Below are 16,581 nucleotides of genomic sequence, written 5' to 3' on the forward strand. Positions count from 1 at the left end.
GTCTCCACTGTACTAGTGTGCAAGACTATCACATGAGAATGGCCATACTGGGTCAGACCAATGGTCCATCTAGCTCAGTATCCTGTCTTCCAAACAGTCACCAATGCCAGGTGCTTCAGAGGGAATGAGCAGAACAGGTAATTATCAAGTGATCCATCCCCTGTTGCCCATTTCCAGCTTCTGGCGAACAGCTAAGGACCTTTAGAGCTGGACAAATGATTAATAGCAAATAATGTATTCCACTTATTTAGCACTTTATTCAGTTCATAAATAGCCTGCAAACACATGCTGATTTTTATGAACTATTTAGTTATCTGAAATTGTCCAAACACTTTTTATGTCAATATATTTCACTCTGTGGGTGTTCAGAAAGTATTCTCTTTGGCTATGTTTTTGGCTACTAACCATTCATCATTTTAGATATGTGATTATCAGCAAATAAACAGCAAAATAAAGACAATGGATTTAAAGAAGGCAGACTTTAGCAAACTCAGGGAGTTGGTAGGTAAGATCCCATGGGAAGCAAGTCTAAGGGGAAAGACAATAGAAGACAGTTGGCAGTTTTTCAAAGAGACGTTATTAAGGGCACAAGAGGAAACTGCGTAGGAAAGATAAGAAGTATGGCAAGAGACCACCTTGGCTTAACCAGGAGATTTTCAATGATCTAAAAATCAAAAAAGAGTCCTACAAAAAGTGGAACCTAGGTCAAATTACAAAGGATGAATATAAACAAATAACACAATATGTAGGGACAAAATTAGAAAGACCAAGGCACAAAATGAGATCAAACTAGCCAGAGACATAAAGGGTAACAAGAAAACATTCTACAAATACACTAGAAGCAAGAGGAAGACCAAGGACAGGGTAGGCCTGTTACTCAATGGGGAGGAGGGAGGAAGGAAATAATAACAGAAAATGTGGAAATGGCAGAGGTGGTTAATGACTTATTTGTTTCTGTTTTCACCAAGAAGGTTGGTGGTATTTGGACATCTAACATAGCAAATGCCAGTGAAAATGAGGTAGGATCAGAAGAGGCTAAATTAGGGAAAGAACAAGTTAAAAATTACTTGGACAAATTAGATGTTTTCAAGTCACCAGGGCCTGATGAAATGCATCCTAGAATACTCAAGGAGCTGAGTGAGGAGATATCTGAGCCATTAGCAATTATCTTTGAGAAGTCATGGGAAACGGGAGAGATTCCAGAAGACTGGAAAAGGGCAAATATAGTGCCAACTATAAAAAGGGAAATAAAGACAACCCAGGGAATTACAGACCAGTCAACTTAACTTCTGTACCCATAAAGATAATGGAGCAAATAATTAAGCAATCAATTTGCAAACATCTAGAAGATAATAAGGTGATAAGTTACAGTCAGCATGGATTTATCAAAAACAAATTGTGTCAAACCAACCTGATAGCTTTCTTTGATAGGGTAATAAGCCTTGTGGATGCGGGGAAGTGGTAGACGTGGTTTATCTTGACTTTAGTAAAGCTTTTGATATTGTCTCGCATGACCTTCTCATAAACAAACTAGGCAAATAAAAACTAGATGGAGCTACTATAAGGTGGGTGCAAAACTGGTTGGAAAACCATTCCCAGAGAGTAGTTATCAGTAGTTCACAGTCAGGCTGGAAGGGCATAAAGAGTGGTGTCCTGCAAAGATCAGTTCTGGGTATGGTTCTGTTCAATATCTTCATCAGTGATTTAGATAATGGTATAGAGAGTACACTTATAAAGTTTGCGGATGATACCATGTTGGGAGGGGTTGCAAGTGCTTTGGAGGATAGGATTAAAATTCAAAATGATCTGGACAAACTGGAGAAATGGTCTGAAGTGAGTAAGATGAAATTTAATAAGGACAAATGCAAAGTACTCCATTTAGGAAGGAACAATCAGTTGCACACATACAAAATCGGAAATGACTGCCTAGGAAGGTGTACTGTGGAAAGGGATCTGGGGGTCATAGTGGACCACAAGCTAAATATGAGTCAACAGTGTAATGCTGTTGCAAAAAAAGCAAACATCATTCTGGGATGTATTAGCAGGAATGTTGTAAGTAAGACACGAGAAGTAATTTTTCTGCTCTACTCCACTCCGATTAGGCCTCAACTGGAGTATTGTGTCTAGTTCTGGGTGCCACATTTCAGGAGGCATGTGGACAAATTGGAGAGAGTCCAGAGGAGAGCAACAAAAATGATTAAACATCTAGAAAACATGACTTGTGAGGGAAGATTGAAAAAAATGGGGTTGTTTAGTCTGGAAAAGAGAAGACTGAGAGGGGACATGATAACAGTTTTCAAGTACGTAAAAGATGGTTACAAGGAGGAGGAAGAAAAATTATTTTTCTTAACCTCTAAGGATAGGACAAGAAGCAATGGGCTTAAATTGCAGCAAGGGCAGTATAGGTTGAACATTAGGAAAAACTTCCTAACTGTCAGGGTGGTTAAGCATTGGAATAAATTGCCTACTGAGGTTGTGGAATCTCCATCATTGGAGATTTTTAAGAGCAGGTTAGACAAACACCTGTCAGGAATGGTCTAGATCAGGGGTCGGCAACATTTGGCACGCGGCTCGCCAGGGTAAGCACCCTGGCGGGGCGGGCCAGTTTATTTACCTGCTGACATGGCAGGTTTGGCCAATTGCGGCCCCCACTGGCTGCGGTTTGCCGTCCCGGGCCTGCTCTCCACTTTCAATGGGCCTCCGTAATAAGGCAAAGTGAAAGCTCCGTAATAAGGCAAAGTGAAAGTCTATGGGACCAGAATAGTGAACAAAAAAACCCAACAGATTATTGATTTGGAGCACTTGAGGAATGGAATTCTTCCTCAGACTTCTCCCTGCCATCCAACAATGAAAAATAAAGTTCTTTTTGTCAGTCTTCACTAACAGCTAAGACAAGATTTCACACACACCCCTAATTTGCATTCAGGCAATTTCCATGTTTTCCCCTAAACTTCTGAGTTTTTTTGTTTCAATATGAAACCTCACCACTTTCCATTTGATTTCTCAGAGTTGTTAATTGCCTCCAGTAGGGTGTTACCTCTTAAGGTCTTAAGTGGCTTTACTTGGTATCCTTATCATTCAGCAACTCAAGACTGGGCCAAAATGTGTTATCTAATAATGCAGTGGTTTTAAAATTTACAAATACTTATTTCCGAGGGAAATATAATTTCTCTTTTTACTACAACAACCACATAAACTCATCAGGAAGATTTTGAGTTTAGGATATTCATTATTCACTAAATATTTTACACTTTTCCAAAAGACTTTGCAAACATTAGGAGCCAGATCCTGCCGCCTTTGCTCACAATGAACGGTACTGAATAGTGAAGTAAATGGAACTACTCAGAGAGCAAGTTATTACTCAACACAAATAAGGGTAGGAAAATCTGGTTCTAAGTCATTAACCGTCACAACATCTCATCAAAGCTGTTTTCATATATATTTTACAGATGGAGAAACCAAAGCACAACCATTAAGAAACTTCTCCAAGGTCACACAACAAAATGGCAGGGCCAAGACAAAAAGCCCAAGAGTCCTGGTCCCCCTGATCCCTCATTAATTAGAGATTTTCAATGGCACAAAGGGCTTTCAGCCACCAAGCAACCATTGAAAAATCAATGGGAGTTGGGCACTTAACTCCTATTTTTTCCTTTGAAAAATCTCCCTCTTACCCTCTTAGGAATAGTTTGGACAGGACAGTGTTTTATTCATGCATTGGTCAAATATCTGATGACACACCTGTCTGCAGAAGACACGAAAATTAGTTAAGAACGAATGCATTCACAACATCCAAAAGCTTGAAATATTTCAGCTGTACCCTTCACACAGCAAAAGAGCTTGGTATTTACTCAAACTACGCACTTTGCAAAGGCATCAAATAGCACTCAATGTAATTAATCTCTTCTATATTAAACTTTTACCCTACAGAAGAGCAGACTGAATATGGTACATCTACTTAAATTAGCTAAAGTATTAGCAGAAATACTAGCCAAGCCGCTGTGACTGTAGACTCAAGGTTGAGTTGTAAACTCAAAATGCATTAGCTGTTTACAGAAACTACATACTCACCAAAGCAGTGATCAAATATAAAAACTCAAAATATATTTTGATTCCATTCAGAAACCCTCAGTTAGGTTGTTGGAATACTGTCAATCGTATTTTAGTAGTTTTGAAAGAACAGCATAGATTCATGATTTCCACAAACTAAGCAAGTGCTTAAAATATTGGTCTTGCCTGAATTTCCACAGGAAAGTAATTCTCAGAGGAAATGATTTGTCATGTTACTTCCAATCTGGAGATCTAAACAAAGTCTTTCCTCTAGCCTATGGCACAACCCATAGTAATTGGACCATAGGAGAGAGCAATAAAAAAAAAGTGAAAAAGATGCATGCCAAACATCACTGTTTGCTATATGACTTGCTTTATCATACTCTCCCCTCAGGTAAAAAACACCAGGTATAACCAGCATCCTAAGTATAAGATGACATGTGTATAAAGGTAACTGACAGATGTCATCCTTTGGTCTCCCAATGACTAGAATAGTCATGTAGATGCACTGTAATAAGAAGGAGCCACCCACCTGCATGCACTCATTATGATTCAGATTATAGTTATTGATCATGCCCTCGGAGAAGATGACAACCAGATCTAGCTAATAATAACTTGGAAATATTTCATGCAACCTGGAACTTTTATGAATATCTTACTTCAGAACCTTCTAAGTGCAATCAGTCTGGGTTGGGTTTTGACCCACTGTAGGATAAGCATGATATAGGTCTTGAGAGTAACTGCTTTATTTTAGATGTGCAAGCTTGATTGCTATTGATTGCTACTCTCATCTATGATAATTTCCCTTTAACAGTAACACTCTGTATGGTTTTCTGATGGGCTGCAGCTTTTGAGAGTTTTTTGTTTTGTTTTGAGAGATGAGGATGTATTCCAATTACCCTGCATCATTAGGGCAGAGGAGTGGATGCATGCCTGATATTGGGGCAGAGGATTCATTCCAAAACTCATTACACTAGAGTAACCATGAAGCAAATTCTTCTTGAAAAGCCTATGGGGAGGGGGTTTTAATTGAGGGAGTTATTGTTTTCACCTATGAAGGGAAAAAAATATTTAAAATAAATAGATAAAATACTACCATCTATTGATATCCTGTCTGGCTAGTGTCAGGCTAGAGTGAATTTTTATGGTTCAATTACTAGCTGCTAAAAAAAAAATGAATTTAGAACCAAAATATCACCAGTTCAGCCTTAAATATGATGACAGGGTGTAGCTGACCTTACAAATAGTAAAGCCATGTTTCTTCAGTGTAGTGTTGTCATTAGCAATATTGTCTGACTTTTAAAAGTTCCTTTCTAATGAAGTTCAACCCCACATAAAAACCCTGTTCCCTTTTTATGTTTTCATTGAACAATGAATGGCAGGTTTATTGCATTATTATGCATGAACTCTGCAATAGCTTCACAACTAGGTCTGGTGAAAAAAATTCCATCAAAACTGGTTTCCAATGGAAAATTGGGTTTTTGATTATTTTTTTTCACAAAAAGTGTCTGCTTTCTGCAGAAAACTCATGGAAGCTGTAGTTTGGATGCTTCATGCCCATGTTTCCAATATGGATCAGGTTCTCCAGCCAGACTATATCTCCCATGATGCATCACAGCAGTTCAGCAAGAGGGGCGATCCTGGTGCATCATGGAAGATGTAGTCCTGCCAACAAACTCAGTTTATAAATGAGAATGGAGGCATGAGGCACCTGAACTATAGTTCCCATGGGGCACCACAGCAGCAGTTCAAAATCAAAATGTTCCATTTTACAATTTTCCCAGAAAGGTCAGAATTTCTGCAGAAAATTTTTTTCCAACTAGCTTAGGGTGACCAGATAGCAAGTGTGAAAAATCAGGACAGAGGATAGAGGGTAATAGGCGCCTATATGAGAAAAAGCCCTGAATATCGGGACTGTCCCTATAAAATCAGGACATCTGGTCACCCTAAACTAGCTGTATTCACAGTGTTCCTTTGAAGTCCCAGACACCCCGGGGCTCATGTGACTGCTAGTCATAATCAAGACAGAAACCAACACACCAAACCAGTGTACATGAATGATTTAATCCATCAGATACTGAGCATTTTGTAAAGTTACTACAATAGCTTCTCCTGGAAAATGGCCACAGTTAAGATCTAACGTTTTGGTTTTTTTTAAATGGAGAAGCCCTTTGGTTGGATTTGTGTATCTCTTGTATTATATTAAAATAGATTATAAAACATTTTTTCTTAAGGCAAAGTACCCTAATTCTCCAAAGAGAAGATGAAGCTTTTGTTTTATTTTCTTGACGGTAAATTTCTTAACAGTCAAATAGCAAAAACAAAGAAATCTTCAGTCAAAATGAATTATGTAGCAGCAGGTTAATGTTATATTAATTACAGAATGGAAATAAGAGCAGAACTAATGATTTCAAAACTCTACACCAATCTGTTGCCCATGGATGTTTTCAAAATAGAGATGGCTAATTTTGGATTTCTTGGTATTAGAGAATGAAGTGGTCTTTAAAAAAAAAAAAGAAAGAAAGAAAAGAACTGAATGTAGTGATTTTGATAGGTGTTATATAGGCAGTCCTGGAAACTAAGGCCAAACTGGAGTGCCTTATGTTAGGCTCCTAAACCCATATTTATGTCCACTTAATAACAGGCCTCATTTTCACAGGTGATGAGCTCCTATGATTGCCCTTGAAGTTAATGGAAGCTGCAGGTGCTCTGTACCTTTTTAAAAAAATCAGGCCATTTATTTAGGGTGCCTAATTAGAGATGACGGGAACTAACTCTAGGTACTCACATTTGAAAAGATTTTGTAGAGGTTTTAATTATTTTTAAAAATGTATTTTTTATAATTAAACTCTTTCTGTCCTTTGTCACCCGACTGATTTAAATGCATCTATGACCCATAGTTCCCATGTCACAACTGGAGTCTGATACTCATCTTTACCTATTTCATTTTAATGCACAAGTTTTCAGCATGCTTTTGTGGGGCTCGCCTCCTACATGGAAAGAAGGAAATGCCAGAGATACTCTTGCAGATCACAGCTGTACTAGCTTTAAAGCAGCCATTTCATGGACCAAACAAACAAAGTCATATTCTGCCCTCAGTTACCCCCATGCACTCCACTAACATCAGAGGAGCTGCATGTCCATGAATCAAAGGATAATTTGGCCTCCTACTGCTTGAGCATTAATGCTAAAATGTTAGTTTTGGTCAGTTATTCTAGTATTTTGGTAGCTTTTTTGTTAAATCTCAGAGTTGATCCACAGGGCATTGTCATTATGTTGCTGTCTCACCTTTCAGTTGATAGACAGACTTCCTGCTGGAGAGACATAATTATTTAACCGGATCCACTCATCCTGCCACTGATTTGTTTTACTTTTGTTCTTGGCAACAAGCAGCAACTTCAGGTAATTGTTTCTTTTCTCATTTGGCTAATTCTTTCAAAACACTTTAGCAAATTAACCCATGTAGTTCACTTCTAGTAAACACAGGATCTCCTGAAAGGATTTACAAAACCAAAGTACCTCAGATTTTTCAGACAACCTTTGTTTTGCTTTGGTTTTGTCCTGTGCACACTTATAGAAAAGGCTCAGGAAACAAGCTGGATTTTGTAATTTCTCATCAGCCAGGAATTGTAAGCAGATAATGAGAGAATCAAAGTTGAGGGGTTTCTTTTGTACAAGACACAGATTAAGACAAACAACATTGTACCTCTGTCTCTGGACTACATAATAAAAGTAAAATGTGTCAGGCAATGACCTATTTTTACTACAACTGTCTCCTCGCATTAAAGGTTTCCTATTGGATACTGATCCATCTGGAAATTGTCTCCCCTCTGACAGACTCCATTTTAGCTCTAACTGGGTTAGTTTAAACTATCTTTATTTAAACCACAGTATCACCTGCACCGTGGGATTTCAATAGTATACCTTAGACTAGAGCCCTCTCCACAATAGCACTAGTTGAGTTTATACTAAGGTACACTACACGACATGCTATTGTTCAAGCAGAAGTTATGAGCTTGAGGCAGGAATCACTGGGTAAAAACCTATGGCCTTTGTTATGCAGGTCATCTGATTAGATGATCACAAGGGTTCCTTCTGAACTTAAAATCTATGATTGAAGTGTATTCAACAAGAAAGAGTTCAAGGGATACCTTCCCTCAGTTAAGCAGGATTCAACAACTACCCTGTAAAGTGGCAGTAAAACAGCTTTAAAACTCTGTGAGACCCAAACCACATTAATCAATTTGATATTGCATTAAGGGCCCAGTCTAAAGTTCCTTGTAATCAGTGGACAGACTCTCATTGATTTCAATGAGTTTTTGATCAGGCTCTAAATTGTAGAGTGACAAGTTAGCTAATAACTCTCTTCACAAATACATATTTTCAGTGTTCTAACTACAACACAACATCCTTCCAATGCTAAAGAAATAACTACATCTGTGTGAATACTGCAATAACTAACTATTTGTGATTATTCACTCAAATAAAAATTACAGATATCCTTCTAAACTGTGATTCTTTTTGTTCGTTTTCTGCAATCATTTTTACAAATATGTTCATGGAACTAAAAGTCACACAAAGTTTCATGCTGGAAGTGTTTACACAACCATCTTGAATTTCCTTTGGTTTCCTGTGCATAGATATTTCAGTCATCTTGAGAGAAAGAAGAAATAATACCATATGCTTTAGGCGGGTAATCATAGAATCATAGAACTGGAAGAGACCTCGAGAGGTCATCTAGTCCAATCCCCTGCATTCATGGCAGGACTAATTATCTAGACCAGGGGTCAGCAACGTTTGGCACGCGGCTTGCCAGGGTAAGCACCCTGGCGGGCTGGGCCAGTTTATTTACCTGCTGACGCGCCAGGTTCGGCCGATCGCGGCCCACACTGGCCACAGTTCGCCATCCCGGGCCAATGGGGGCGGCGGAAAGCTGCGGCCAGCACATCGCTCGCCCGCGCTGCTGGAGAGCAGGCCCACAAGAAGCGTTTAGGCATGGCCTCCAGAGTAATAGGATTTATACTCCTGTTTATTTTGTGCTGAAGAGCACAACAGAGATTGATGAGGGAACAGTCAAGCACGCTATACCTTTCCTAAGCAAACGGCTCATCACCAATAGAATCATAGAATATCAGGGTTGGAAGGGACCTCAGGAGGTCATCTAGTCCAACCCCCTGCTCAAAGCAGGACCAATTCCCAGGCCAATGGGGGCGGCGAGAAGTGGCGCGGGTGAGTGATGTGCTGGCCGCGGCTTCCCGCCGCCCCCATTGGCCCGGGACGGTGAACCGCGGCCAGTGGGGGCCGCGATCTGCCGAACCTGCCGTGTCAGCAGGTAATTAAACTGGCCCGGCCCGCCAGGGTGCTTACCCTGGTGAGCCGCGTGCTGAACGTTGCTGACCCCTGCTCCAGATCATTAATGAAGGTATTGAACAAAACCGGCCCCAGGACTGACCCTTGGGGCACTCCGCTTGAAACCGGCTGCCAACTAGACATGGAGCCGTTGATCATTACCCGTTGAACCCGATGATCTAGCCAGCTTTCTATCCACCTTATAGTCCATTCATCCAGCCCATACTTCTTTAACTTGCTGGCAAGAATACTGTGGGAGACTGTATCAGAAGCTTTGCTAAAGTCAAGGAATAACACATCCACTGCTTTCCCCTCATCCACAGACCCAGTTATCTCCTCATAGAAGGCAATTAGGTTAGTCAGGCATGACTTGCCCTTGGTGAATCCATGCTAACTGTTCCTGATCACTTTCCTCTCCTCTAAGTGCATCAGAATTGATTCCTTGAGGACCTGCTCCATGATTTTTCTGGGGACTGAGGTGAGGCTGACTGGCCTGTAGTTCCCCGGATCCTCCTTCTTCCCTTTTTTAAAGATAGGCACTACATTAGCCTTTTCCCAGTCATCTGGGACCTCCCCCGATCATCATGAGTTTTCAAAGATAATGGCCAATGGCTCTGCAATCACATCCGCCAACTCCTTTAGCACCCTCGGATGCAGCACATCCGGCCCCATGAACTTGTGCTCGTCCAGTTTTTCTAAATAGTCCCGAACCACTTCTTTCTCCACAGAGGGCTGGTCCCCTCTTCCCCGTGCTGTGCTGCTCAGTGTATTTCCTAGTCTACCGGCATCTGAAAGAAGAAGGCTAGTATTGGTAAACAACAAATAACCTAAATACAAATAAAAATCTAGCACTGTTGAACCAAGAAGAAAAAACCAGGGAGGTGACATGTCAAGATTCCATGCTAAATATTAATATGGAGGGTTAAAAAAAAACCCTTAGAACTTAAAGAGACTTTATTAATAATGCAGTGACTTCAGACACTAGAAAAAAAGAAACCCACCTTGTGATGGGGGGTACAAACCCCATCCTGGAAAGGAAGGGGTTAAAGAGATACTTTGGGCCAAGGCAACCCCACCCCAGCACATCTGAAAAGCATACATGGGCTGGAGGAGGAGCTCACTAGCAGGCAGCCTGTGAAGGTGAATAGACCGATGGGCCTCCTGATTCAGAGGGAGCTTTACGGGAGTTTCAGCTGCCTTGGGTTCCTGACTATTGAGAATTGACCTGATCTGCTCAGGGGAAGAAGGACTCTGTACGCTTGCATGGTCTGGGGGCTGTCCTTTGATTTATTTTGTTTCTATGTCTTTGCCCTTTTCTGTAAGGAGACTGGGGGAAAGCAATCTAGAGGAGCAGTGACGCAGCACTCTTTGGGGGTGCAGAAACTTGCTGCCCACCACAGACCCCTGGATTGGCACCTGGCGGAGAGGGTGAGCCAAGATTCTCCTACAATATCTGGATGGGGCTGAAGGTGAAAACCTTCCTCAGATACAGGGGAATCTGGATTGGAAGATCATATAATTTGGAGGGCCATGACTCTGGCACCTTGGCCTGGTGAGGCCTGGGACCCCTTGCCTGACAGCAGGGTTTTCCTTTATTGGATTCTCTGTATACCCTGAAAAGGGTGGATGCGATTCATGGCCTGGCCAGAGTCTGAGTCGCAGGAAGGTGCCGACCGCTGCAGGACTAGAGCAGCTGTCAACAGGGGCCACCAGGAAGGACGAGAGCCTGCTATGCCATGCATGACCACTAGGCGGAGCCTGCTATGCCATGCATGACCACTAGGCGGTGCCAGCAATGTGATCCCCTTAACATACATGCTAGTTAGATGAGCTGAGTTTACTGAATACAGACTATTTACTTCTTAGTCCAGGAATATCCACAATGTGGCTAGCTGTTGACCATGAATGTTGGGTCTTGCTGTTGTTTTTTCTCTCTGAATTCATATCAAGCTCATACTGTCTGAAACCTTGGCTTTGGGATCAATCCAAATGAACATTGTGGTGCTGAGGACCAAATTTCTTTGCGGCGAATTGATAGTAGGTATAGTCATAGGCTCTGTGTTGTATGGGGAAAATGACAAAAGCTATATTCACTGATAACTTACTTTCCATTTCTTTTTGTTGCACTGTTTATTGTGTAATCTAGCAACTCAAAATATTGAACAAAGTAAATAAGCACTATGGAAATCCATAGATCAAAAATATTCATAATGCTTAGAAAGAAATACATATGTTTCTTTTGGTCTCTTTAGGAGGACTTTTGTTTTTCTGTTTTAGTCTCATTAAAAGGACAGCATGCACTAAACAGATAAAATAGCCACTCATTAGCAAAACTTGGCCAGATATTTTCTATCAGTGCCCTACTGTAAATGTGGAATAATGTCACTGGCTTCCCTGGAGTAACTCTGGGTTTATCCAGGTATAGCTAGAGCTGGAGAAACAGTGGGGAAAATGATGTACAAACACATTAGGGAATTCTGATCTGATCAAACAAACCTGTTAGGGAATTCCAAATTGTGATATGATCTGACGGTGTTCATACTCATTTGCTCTCTGGTGAGTACTCTGGTGACAGGATTTTGTTTGCATGAATATTTAGGGAAGCACTCATATATGCATGTGTAACTCTTCTGCCAGCTGATGCCTGCAGAAGTAAAAGCCAGATTCAATATCTAAGGGTTCCTCAAAACAAAACCGTCTCGAACACCCACTCAGAAACCTAGGGAAACAAAATACCTCCCCTGAATGTTCGTAATAGGCAACGATTCCCCACTCTCAAGCACTGACTCTGTTTATAACAGAAGAAAAAACTTTTTTTTATTGAGGGGAGAGGGACCACAGCATTAATTTGGGACCACAGTAATAACTCAAAAACATGCAAATAATAAGTAAAGTGTCGGGGGGTAAGACACCCATAAGTAAGACACCCATCCCACAGTATCTTGACTAGTGTCCTTTGCCTTGTTTTCCCAACTAATGGACAAATGTCCCTTCACACTCCTCCCCTGGCCGCACCCTACTCACGGTTTATTTTTAGAGATCAGCAAAGTCCCAGAGTCTACAGGAACATTCAGGTGTGTTCACCTCCAGCCCTTACACCACTGGCTTACACATGAATGAGCACATGCTGTGACCTCCCAGCCCAGAACGTTGGCATGACTCAAATCCAGGACCTTCATGAGTAAAGCATAGAGTGATATCACTTGGGCTACAGGAGCAACTCCGTTAGCGGATCATGGTAGTAGGCTGTAATCCTCTCTGTGGCGCGTTAGAGGGAGATTTGGCACACACACTCTCTATTAGTGTGTTACACTTTATTGTGCCCAGATTTGTGTATTTGTATCAGAAGTATTCATCCAGCCCCCCCATCTATACTGGTTTTGTGTGTGGGTTTCGGGAGCAGTAAGGCAGAAAGAGCATGAGAAATCGAGTGATTTTCAAAAATACAACAGCATTGTCTGATACCTGATCATCAGCATTAGCAGCAGAGATGAAAGAGAGGGCAAAAGCACATAGGAGGAGGGATACTTCAGCCGCAGAAAGGAGACACTTTGATAATCTTCCAGCTCTAGAACATGGAGGAAGATATCTGCTGTGCAGCCAGATGCCAAGGCATGAGGATGAGCACCAGGGGATAACTGCCTTATTGAGCCATCACTACACATTGCACAGGCATAGGCCATGAATGTGACAAGAGAAAACTAAATGTAAAGCCTGCTAGCAGCCCATCAATCTGTTTGATATCTTCCTCTCTTCCTGAGGCAGGAAGGAAACAAAGTATTTTTAAACCAGGGGTCCACAACCATAATCAAATACAAATATATCTTTCTGTGGAAAAAGAGTAAAGGAAGAGATTTTTAAATGTCTGAAAATTGATTAGACTCTTTTTCTATCCTAGTGCATTTCTCTGCCTGAAGTGGTCTGAGGGATTCAATGCCTTGGTGAGTTGTTCAAACATTGCACCTATTTATAAAGGTTAGAGCATCAAATCAGGGAACAGAAATCACATAATGTAGCTTGGATAACTGTGATGGGGTGTCCACCTCACACACGACTGAAAGGGGTTAAGGTGGACAGGTAGGCCTATTAACTCCACAGGCTGCACCTGTAGGGTTACCATATTTAAGCATTAAAAAAAGAGGACACTCCACAGGCCCTGGCCCTGCCTCTTCCCCTGCCCTGGCCCCGCCCCTTCCCCATCCAACCCCACCCCAACTCCGCCCCCTCCCCTGAGCACCCCACATTCCTCCTCCTCCCTCCCAGCCACGCGAAACAGCTGCCTGAGTGCTACCGGCTTCACGGTTGGCCGGGCAGCCCCCAGACCTCCAGACCCTGCGCCCCCGGCCGGGCGCTTCCCCAGCGCAGCCGGAGCCCGGAGGATACTGCTCTCTCCTCTCCAGTCACACCCCTGTCCTCTCTCCAAACCTCCCGGTGGCCTCACCCAGTTAAGAGCAACAAGAGTGCAACGCAGGTGGCTGTTGGGGTAGGGGGAAGAAAACTTTTGCTGCAGCAGAAAGGCACTGGGAGCACTTTCGCCCGGCTGCAAACTGCCGAGTGACACCCGATGCGAAGGGCCAGAGACCAGCCAGATCCACCAGCCCAGCCCCGCTTTCTGCACGTTGTCCAAGACCCGGTGCTGCAGTGCCCCCGGTCTGCATCCCGCCCCCCACCACAGTGCTGGGTCTACTCACGCTGCTGTTGTGGCCCGACCAGTGCACCATGGCTTGGTTGTGCGCCGAGTCCCCGGTCAGCGCAAAAGTGCTGCTGCTCAGCTTCAGCTCCTCCAGCCTGAAGCAGGTGGCTTTGCCCTGCGGCTGCTCGGGGGGATGCTCCTGTCGCCTAGGGTGACCAGACAGCAAGTGTGAATAATCGGGACGGGGGTGGGGAGTAATAGGTGCCTATGTAGGAAAAAGCTCCAAAAATCGGGACTGTCCCTATAAAATCGGGACATCTGGTCACCCTACTGCCGCCTCCCTGCCCTGCTGGTCCCGCTCCGCCGGGACCCCCCTGGCTCTCCTCCGCTCCGCCTGGCTCCTTCTCAGCCGGCTGCCACGGGGCACACGCCCAGCCGGGGTCGCTCTTTGCCTCGTCGGCCCGGCAGGGCAGGCGCAGTCCCCTGGGGGGGGAGCTTGGGGCAGGCCGGGGCCAGTGGAGCATGCTGGGGATGCGCTGGGGTCGGGCTGGCTGGTCGGTTTCTCCTGGCTGGGAGCAGCCGGGGAGAGAACTTTCCCGCCAGGAACCACCTCGCCTCTTCCCCCGCGGCCCGGCCACCCGGGCATAATAATCCCCACTGCGGCTGAGGCGGCTTCCCCGGGGCCAGGCAGGCGCGGCATGTTATCTTGGCTCCACTGGTGCCAAAGGTGCAGAGGAATTGGACAAGCCAGGTCCCGGCGAGCAGAGCATACACGATCTCTGCCTTTGCCCACGCCTGGCTTTCCCATGATCATATGCCACCTCCCCAGACCTGCGTCCTGTTGAAAGTTCCGATCCTCCCCGCAACTCCTCTGAAAATACAGCCACACAAACATGTCCCCTGGGGAATGAAGGAACAAACACTCCCCTCCCCAGCCACTTCAGTAATGCTGGCATTTTCCCGGACATGTTCGGCTTTTTGGCAATTCCCCCTGGACGGGGGTTTGATTACCAAAAAGCCGGACATGTCCAGGAAAATCCGGACGTATGGTAACCCTATGCACCTGGAGGAAGAGCCAGGGAGTAAGGATTGATTGCAAGCAGGCTCTGCTGGGAAGGAAGAGGCAGGCCTATAAAGCAAGGAAGCTGGCCACAGACTGGGGCAGCACTCGCTCCCTGGGAAGAGGGTTTGGAGCTGGTACTCCCAGAGAGGGGGAAGCTAGAAGAGTAGGAAGCAGTCTGGGGAAGGAGTAGTGAGGGCCGGGACAGTAAAGTCAAGAGCTTCTGGGGTGAGGGTCCCTAGACTGGAAGTGGAGGATGGGGCTGGGTTCCCCTACCAGCCCTGAAGGAGTGGTTCTGAATGGAAAGACTTGGATATACCCCAGAAGTGGTGGGAACACTGAGTGACCTAGCTGGAGGGCTTAGTCACAAAGAAGATGCTGTGGTTCCTGGAATGAGAGAGGAGCTGGAGACCTGAGAGCAGGGGTCGGCAACCTTTCAGAAGTGGTGTGCCGCGTCTTCATTTATTCACTCTAATTTAAGGTTTCGCGTGCCAGTCATACATTTTAATGTTTTTGGAAGGTCTCTTTCTATAAGTCTATAATATATAACTAAACTATTGTTGTATGTAAAGTAAATAAGGTTTTTAAAACGTTTAAGAAGCTTCATTTAAAATTAAATTAAAATGCAGAGCCCTCCGGACTGGTGGCCAGGACCCAGGCAGTGTGAGTGCCACTGAAAATCAGCTTGTGTGCCACCTTCAGCACACGTGCCATAGGTTGCCTACCCGTGCCTGAGAAAGATGGTGTGATGGCGTGCGACCCCAGGAAGGGGTGTCAGTCTTCAGAGAATTCCCAGAATGACCATGGGGAAGGTGCCAGACAAGTGGTGAGTGGAGCACCCTGTGACAGAGACCAATCACAGAGGCTGAAAAGTGAATTCCAACTATCAGGTATTCAAATGAACACTCATGATAAACAGTTGATGATCATCTGTCTCAAATATGTTTGTAAACACTATTCATTAAACAAGTATGAATAATGCTGACATGAAATCATCACCTCTTTGCAGAACAGAAGCAAGGGTCAACTCCAAAGTATAAATTGGCAATTGTAGACAAGCCTGAAAGAATATTTTCATCCTAAACAGAATTCTCTCTAATCATCTGTTCTCCTTCTCTACTTACACAAGCCATTATCTGGGGTTGTGTTGTCTACCAGGCTCCCCACACCACAGCAGCAGCCCTGGGAACCCTGGCTGGAGCTGGTTCTCCTGGAGCTGGTAGGCTCCCTGCTGTAGAGCAGCTAAGTGCTATTGACATTTTTGAGAGAGACAGGATAGGTGAGGAATCTTTTACTGGACCAGTGGTGGTGGATGGTATAAGCTTTCGAGCTACACAGCTCGAGGTACACAGTTTGAAAGCTTGTATCTTGCACCAACAGAAGGAAGTTGGTCCAATAAAATATAACTCACCTACCTCATCTCTCTCTTATATGGGGACCAACACAGTGGCAATAACTTTGCAACTGACATTCTTGTCAGTTTCACAGTTGC

General features: G+C 43.8%; 1 long non-coding RNA gene across 1 annotated transcript in view; it reads left to right on the plus strand.

Moving 5' to 3' along the window:
• LOC128833072 (uncharacterized) overlaps positions 1 to 16,024 on the plus strand; it is a 42,666-nt gene extending 26,642 nt beyond the window's left edge. Inside the window, exons 3-4 of the long non-coding RNA XR_008444106.1 lie at positions 13,295 to 13,337; positions 15,719 to 16,024. This is a non-coding gene — a long non-coding RNA (uncharacterized LOC128833072). The remainder of the gene's footprint in view (positions 1 to 13,294; positions 13,338 to 15,718) is intronic.
• Positions 16,025 to 16,581: the final 557 nt, after the last annotated feature.

This window comes from Malaclemys terrapin, chromosome 2 (assembly GCF_027887155.1).
Source record: "Malaclemys terrapin pileata isolate rMalTer1 chromosome 2, rMalTer1.hap1, whole genome shotgun sequence".
Taxonomy (NCBI): domain Eukaryota; kingdom Metazoa; phylum Chordata; order Testudines; family Emydidae; genus Malaclemys; species Malaclemys terrapin.